The sequence below is a fragment of the Heliconius melpomene genome, chromosome 4 (assembly GCF_056956725.1).
Source record: "Heliconius melpomene rosina isolate 202511_hmr_F chromosome 4, ASM5695672v1, whole genome shotgun sequence".
Classification (NCBI taxonomy): Eukaryota; Metazoa; Arthropoda; class Insecta; order Lepidoptera; family Nymphalidae; genus Heliconius; species Heliconius melpomene.
This window is the reverse complement of record NC_140392.1, coordinates 8,536,480-8,544,305: the sequence shown is the minus strand read 5'-3', so window position 1 is coordinate 8,544,305 and position 7,826 is coordinate 8,536,480.

Genomic DNA, 7,826 nt, shown 5'->3' with positions numbered 1-7,826 from the left:
TTCTTTTATTTTTTTTAGGTTCACGCGTGCATTCCGTAAGTAGCAGGATACGGCAGAGGAAACCTAGTGTTAAATCACTCGATTTTCGTAATATTGCATTTTGAGTAGCGTTCAATGCCGAGGTTTGCGTTGTTTGCTAGAGTGAAAAAAATATATAATTTATTCCCCTTAGTGGGAGTTGAACCCACAAACGTCTCCGTAAGGCACTGTACCGCTGTGTCACGGCGGCCTCACTATTAAAATATTACAATATTAATTAAACAAGTAAATATTGAATAGAATTCCGACATTCAACACGGAATACCTACAGAATTCGACAGAAAGTGGAGAACGGAATTGTCTTAATAGGAACGGAGTGTGTTGACACTAGTTTTCCCGTCACGTCTAACTACCCTGCTATGTTCTTCAGCATAAAGCTTAAAAAAATGTTAAATAGTCGCGTTAGAGTCAGAAACGAATATATTCCTTATTTATTTCTCCTTCAGAAAATAAAACATAAAAGATATAGATTAAAAAAAATATGTATAAGTTATCTATACACAGATTACTCTATACAAACACTGGGAAGAGGGAAAGTGCGCCACCGTGTTAAACATTTAACACGTATCTAATTCCACAGTGCGCCCGCGCTAACTGCCCTCTGATGAACGCTAAATTCGCGGGATTTCTTTTTTGTTATTACAATGAATGGTGTTTTACACAGGGGTTTTAGCCTTTTTTTGAAATTGAGATTTATTAAGATTAGGCTTAGTTGAAATTGTTTTTAAGCTGGATAGATAGATAAATAGATGGAAAGATAGATAGATGGTTTTGGATTTGATTTCGATTGGAAAATTATTAGTTCCAATTGGTAATTGAACCCAAAACCGTCGTATTTACAATTAAATGCTGTGTCGCCGCTGCACAACCACCTCTAAAAGTTCATTATCTTTGCATATCTGGTACATATCAGGTGGACCGACGACCTTAAGAAGACAACGGGAATCCGCTGGATTCAAAGGGTGCAGGACCGGACGAAGTCGTGAGCATTAGGGGAGGCCTATGTCCAGCAGTGGATTGTGAAAGACTGATGGATGGATGGATGATCTGATATATTACACATTGTCGGAGATGACCACTTCTTTATTGTCGTTATAATCAATCGTAAGATTTTCCGAATCAATTGAGCAAGTTCTTTTTTTCTTATAGAAGAAAAGAATGAATATAAATATATAAATAGAAATAGTCTACTCAGTAATAATTTTTCTTCTATAAACCATAGAATCGTGTGCTATGCTCGACAAGTTGACTGCGAAAACCTATAATTTTAAAAATATTTGTCCCCTCGAGTGGGATCCGAAATCAGGATCATTTAATTCAACTGGACACGTCTGTGAAGCCAGTCAACAATATAAAATTCCAATGTTTTAAATTCCAAGTTTATATAGGAAATGAGCTCTAAAAGCTCCTTTGTAAATAAGCTTTGAAATATAATCATTACGCAAAGTGTATTTCAGCTCAGCTTTTATAAAACTGAACCTGTACTATACTTTAAAAAAAAAAAAAACTAAACATACTTTAATGGTGCAATTTCTTAGTAAGCACAAGTTAGCTCGTTTAGTAAGTCAGCGGTTCTCAACTTTTCCCCACTCCAACTTTATTTTTCTATACAATTTGATGGATCTATTTTGTAAACTTCACTTTAGCAATGTTATGTGTAAGCATTTTGAATTATGAGAGTTTAAAATGTTGGCAGTTATCAATTTATTTACACATCTTTCTAATATTTACATAAATATTAATATGCCACATGGTACAGTTGAGGTCTAGTATGTTAATGATTATAGAGACAAGTAGTGTTTTATAGGCCTAAGGCCGTCGTGGCGTAGTGGGACGGCGTCTGGTTGCAGGTTCGGTCAAAACTCGGAGGAATGATTATATTGGAAATAATTTTCATATTTCGACTCTGATAAAGAAAGCACGACGTTTAGTTCCGCCAACCAACACGTCTTATGTCTCGACAGACAGTGGGCAAAGAAGTGCCTTAACATAACTTGATTCTATGAACCTATGCTTAAGCTATTTTTTACTCATAATTACGGGATAGGTAAAAGTAATCCTAAAAGAACCACCAATACCAATTTAATAATCTACAATATACAATAAAAACTATTAAATGAATAGTATTAAACAAAATAAAAAAAAGAGAGTTTGAGAAGCACAGCGTGTAAGTGGTATCAATATGCCATCTCGATAAATTTGCTATCACGGAAATCTCTTTCTAATATCATCTTATAGCGCTTTATGAAACTCCGGTCCACGAGCTACGTACTCGTAGTCGTGCAGCTACTGCGTGAAAGTTTATAATAGGGTTTTATTCTATTTTTCCTTTAGTTTTATAATAGGAGATAGTTTTTAAGGAGAAATAAAATATTTAATAATATTTTCCGTACCTCGCTCTAGTGACGAGGCAACACGACGTTGAGTTTTATCACTCAACACGCAATGCCTCGAGAATATATCTTTTGTTATTTTAAAAAGAAAAAAATGTAAAAATCTAGTGCTTAGAAATTTCATTATCTGTTTGTCTCTAATTATACTTAAATTACGAGTCAGCAAACAATATTCATATATATTTTTGTAAAAATTAAGTCTTAATAACCATGTTTATTAATTTAAAACGAATTTATTAAAAATAATCGCTTCTCGTTGTATCCCGCGCAGGATTCTGAAGGTATTGAGTGTTGAGTGGCGGAACTCAACGCCGCGAAATTTATTACAAATACTTAATTAATAATATTAAGACTTTTATATACTTGAAAGTATGTGTATATAGTATGCGTATATGTAGTTAGCGGTTACCCTAATAGCTAATAAGTTTGCCCTACCCTTACTAAGTATGTAACGTAAGAATATTTTATGGGGGGTTCGTTATTACACGGTTAAATAAATATAAGGGATTTGTTGCGGTTAACCGAGCCCACGTTATAGTTTCGTTATGTTCTAGTAAATATTCTTAGCGAAATGAAGCCTTTTTGGCCTATAGCGGGAAATTTTGTATGATTTCTTGTTTTTTTTTGGGAACCTAAAACTATCTTTGTAGTATATAGCATAGCGAGCTTCCTTTGAATGAATAGGTTACCGTTGTGGGTTCAATCCGAAATGGGACTAACACTTCAAAAATGAAAAAAATATGAAATGCACAAATTTTAAAATATAACTTATTTAAATAAATAATTGTATAATTTTAAATCCTTCTTTAAAATGAAATTTAAAATTGCAATCGTCATATAACAATCAAATACATTCCAAATGATAACAAGTAACTAGTCTATATATATAAAAGGACTTGTCCTCACTGACTGAGGTAAGACGCACGCACAGCCGTAACCGCTGTGCGTAGAAACTTGAAATTTAGACAGATGTTTTCTTTCGTAATCTGGTCATTCACTAAAAAGGGATTTTGGAAAATTTTAACCCTAAAGGGGCGAAATAGGGGTTGAAAGTTAGTATGGAAAAAAAATTAAATCGGCACCGATTTTAAAAAATTTGAAATTCAGACTCTTAAAAGTATTTAATTGAAGACGTGTTTCATGGTTATCTAGAATTCTTTCCATAAGGGTGCAAATAAGGGGTTGAAAGTTTGTATGGAAAAATTCTTAAATCGCCACCGATTTTTATAAAATTTGAAATTTAGACTCTTAAAAATATTTCATTGAACACATGTTTCATGGTTTATTAGAATTCACCCCTAAATACGTAAGCGAAGCTGCGCGCGTCCGCTAGTTGATTATAAAGCTATAAGCTATATTTAATTTATACATTAATAAATTAATAATATAATAAAAATAATATTATTATATAATATACATTTTATTTAAAACTATCCAACATACAAAAAAAAGCAATGCAATAACATAAAATTTTCCAACAGCATTTCTAGAATAAATACTAGAACGAGTACACTAGTTCACGTAAAAAAAAGGAAAATGTAAAATGTTTTTTGGAATATCATCAACCCAAAAGACGCGATACACTGCTGGGTCTGTTGAGTATTTTGAAATTGCTGCTTTCAATCACACAAAGAGCCTTTGCACTTGCATCGTCTCTCTAGGGAGACCCGAATAAAGATGATTAAAATTATCGATAGTTTCTTTTTTATTATTTTATCGAGATGGAAATGAAATGTTTTCTTTCATTCTTTTTTGTGTATTGTTTAATAAATAACTTAAAAATGTGATTGTAAATAAGACGGTCGTGACGGAGAACTCTGGAGAATAAAATATTTTCATTTCTTCGTAATCCTCTGGTAAGAATTCTATGTCAATGTCACGGAAATTAGGCGGAGAGTGGAGAACGCTGTGTCTTAATACGAGCTATTAAAAAACTAAGTAATAAGTAGGTCATTCTTCTCCATTCGTTAAGTTAATTTTTATTATTTTTATGTGGTTAAATAACTAGTATTTAATTTATTTTGGTCCAAATAAAATAATTAAATTACCGCATTATCTTTTATTTTGTGCAAGTGTAAATTCCAATAAATATTATTTATTATTATTTTGTTACTCAACTTTTTTGCCTTATTTTGTCGAGTTAGGTTGAAAGAAAAATCGGAAATCTTGAAGCATGCGTGTTGCATATATATATATGTATATATGTGCATATCGATACTTCACCAGTTCTTCACTAGCAAGCGATTTAGAGGAGTGCAATATTTTGGCGACCAGATCTATCTGAACAAAGGCCAAGACTTCCGTTTACTCCCTCATAGGAACTCCTACGGATGTTAGTTTTATGAAAAAGATCGACATGCTACAGACAGACAGATTGCAGTAATATACTCTGTATAGATTGTAATTTAATCTTTTATATATGTTAATATTTTGTGGAATAAAAAAACACTAAGATTTTGCATACGAAATGTGTTATGTATATAAGTGAAGTACAAGAAGAATAAAAAACACACAGCTTTTTTAGCGAAGAATTTTTCTTATTTATTTATTATTTTACGGGAAAGGAATGGTTTTTATTTGATTTTATTTTATATATAAAATTAAAAAAAAATCGATATCAGTAACATCTTGTCTAATTCGCAAACATTCTCCATTGTATCGCGTTGTTCACACTTCGAAGAATACTATAGGAACGGCCGTTTTAAATGAGACTGCGAAAGCTTGTTTACGGTCGTCCACCTGTTTTATAGCGCTATATAAAGGTGTTTCAATGGTTAAGTAGTAAAAGTCGTGTTTTCACTTAAACTTAACTTGTATAGAAATTGCTAAGTAATACAAAGTTTACTGTTAGTGGAGAACTTTTGGAATTTCTGATTGTAGATTTGTTGGACGTGGGTTCGATTTCTAATTGTTAGAATGTTTATATTATTTTTGTATTATATATTGTATTTGCCATACATATATTTAATCATATTAAGGCCTTTTTGGTATTATGTCAATATATGTTTTTGGTATTATGTAAAACGGAAGAAGTCTGTTTACGAAAAGTACTTTTTTAATATATATTTTTTTCTTTAGGAATAAAAAATTAAAAACGTTATGAAAAAATTAAATCTATCCCGTCTCATATTCCTAGTAAACAATATGTTATTAGGTTCCATGCTGGCGTGGCTGCTGTGGCTCCCGCACACAGCATTCGTGTTGAATGGCGGAATTCAACGCCGCACTTTGTCTCAACACTAGAGCGAAGAAATGAAAATATTCAATATTTTATAAGCACAAACTAATTAGAAATAATAATAAAAAAACCAATAAACTTCCTATTCGTATAGGATTCATTAAAAATTTTTTACACAGCTTTATTTCATTCCTAAACTTTATATGTGACCTTAATAAATAAGCCCCAGTATTATTATTGCTCGTTTTTTTTTCAAAATAAGCCTTTCAGTCGGCGAAACGTGAATGATACTTAAGCGGGAATTCCACATAATTGCTGTCTCTGCAGAAATAATCAGCAAAAACATAAATAAATATTTGGTTAGTTCATACTAGAAATTATATTTATTTTCAATTTTTAAATGATTGTAGACCACTTATAATATATATATATATATATATATTATATATTATATATATATATATATATATATATATATATAATATTTTGCATTCGTTATAAGATGCACAGCAGAAGCATTCTAGGGGACGCTTGAAAAAAAAAATGAAAAATATTTCATCATTATTCCATCCATTTCATTTGTTTTATTGGAAATGAAAAGATTCAAAGGCAAAGTAATTATTTAAATTGAGTTCGTATTATAACGAATGATTTTAATTTATCTGCTCTCGGCCGTAGTGATGGCGATGAGTGTTGCTTTGAACGGAATTTATTGAATTTATAATTTTTTGGTATTGGGTTTTATTCTATTTATTTTTACTTTTTGACATTTTATTTTCCGTTTTAAAATTCTATATTGTTAAGCCGGTGTATTGATTGATGGCGCCTATTTATAAATCAGTTAATTAATATGTTAATTGCGCTAAGTCCTACATTAGGAAGGAGAAGAATAGAAGAAGAATTAGAAATACACATTCTTCTGAAGAATTTTAAACGTTTTTTTAAAGTTTACTGTTATAATGTTTCCTTAGAATTAATAATAACATACATAGAATCATAGGAGACTGAAATAAGATCAAGACAGACTAAAATTACGAATTTTCTTTGACATGCTCTTACAGAGCGTAAAGTAACAATGTCCAACGTAACTATCCTTTTCTTCTGTTCTTTTAAACTCAATAGTCAGCGAAATTACTGAGAATATAAAATTATTTTCTCGAGCATCTATTTTACTTGATGAGGGCAGCCAAAATTTTTTGTGCTTATTTTTGTGATGAGAACTATATTACTAGGATAGAAATTCAGGATTATACACGCATTGTAGATATTAGTGTCTGTCATGACCCAGTGGCATAAGTGACTGTAATAGTTAGTTAGTTAGTTAGTTAGTAGCGATAGTTGTGTGTTCGATTCCCATTTGGGGGAATGAATTATATTTTTTTAAATATTTTTTTTTTTTATGTCTTCGCTCTGGTATGAAATCAAAAACGGTCCCTTGAATTCCACTCAACTCCACTCAATATGCAACGCCTTGAAAATGAAATCTTTGAAAGTGGGGGACGGAGTGTCTTAACACTAAGTTCTTTCTACCTTCTCTGCCATATCTGGGCTGTTATTTACTGGTTATTATTTAGTGTAGCTATTAACCTTGATTTCTAAGTTCTAATTTCATGGAGGGGATCTTCTCCATATCTATCAATTCTACAGTACAACGCACTTCGATTAGGATTAATTCAAGTAATTTACATATTATATTATAGTATCGCCGATATGATCTTCGACGTATCTACCAAATTGCTAGTTTTATTGTATGTTGATGAATATTAGTCAGTTAGTTATTTCTGGTAATATTTAGGGTTCCGTGCCTTTTAAGGAAAAAAAGAACCCTTATAAAATAATTTTTTGTTCCGTTCGTCCATCTGTCCGTCTGTGTATCTGTCTTATCTGTCAAAAGCTTTTATCTCACGAACGCTACGAGATATTTCTTCTCTATCTTAGCCCGATTCGCGCTTGTCCGGTTTTTTATGCGTGATAAATGCATGTACTTCATTAAAAATTCTGTATAGAAAATATAGTCATTTCTTAGTGCAAAAAATTACATTAAATTTGAATTAAATAGGAACATAATTTTAAATGCCAATCCCATTTAAATAGAGATCATTTACTTATATATTGCATATAGATCCTCAACAAGGATTGAAACCAGTACCATCGTTTTCAACCACACCACCCAACTATCCTACATATCCAGCGAAATTTCCCAGTAAATAATGCAT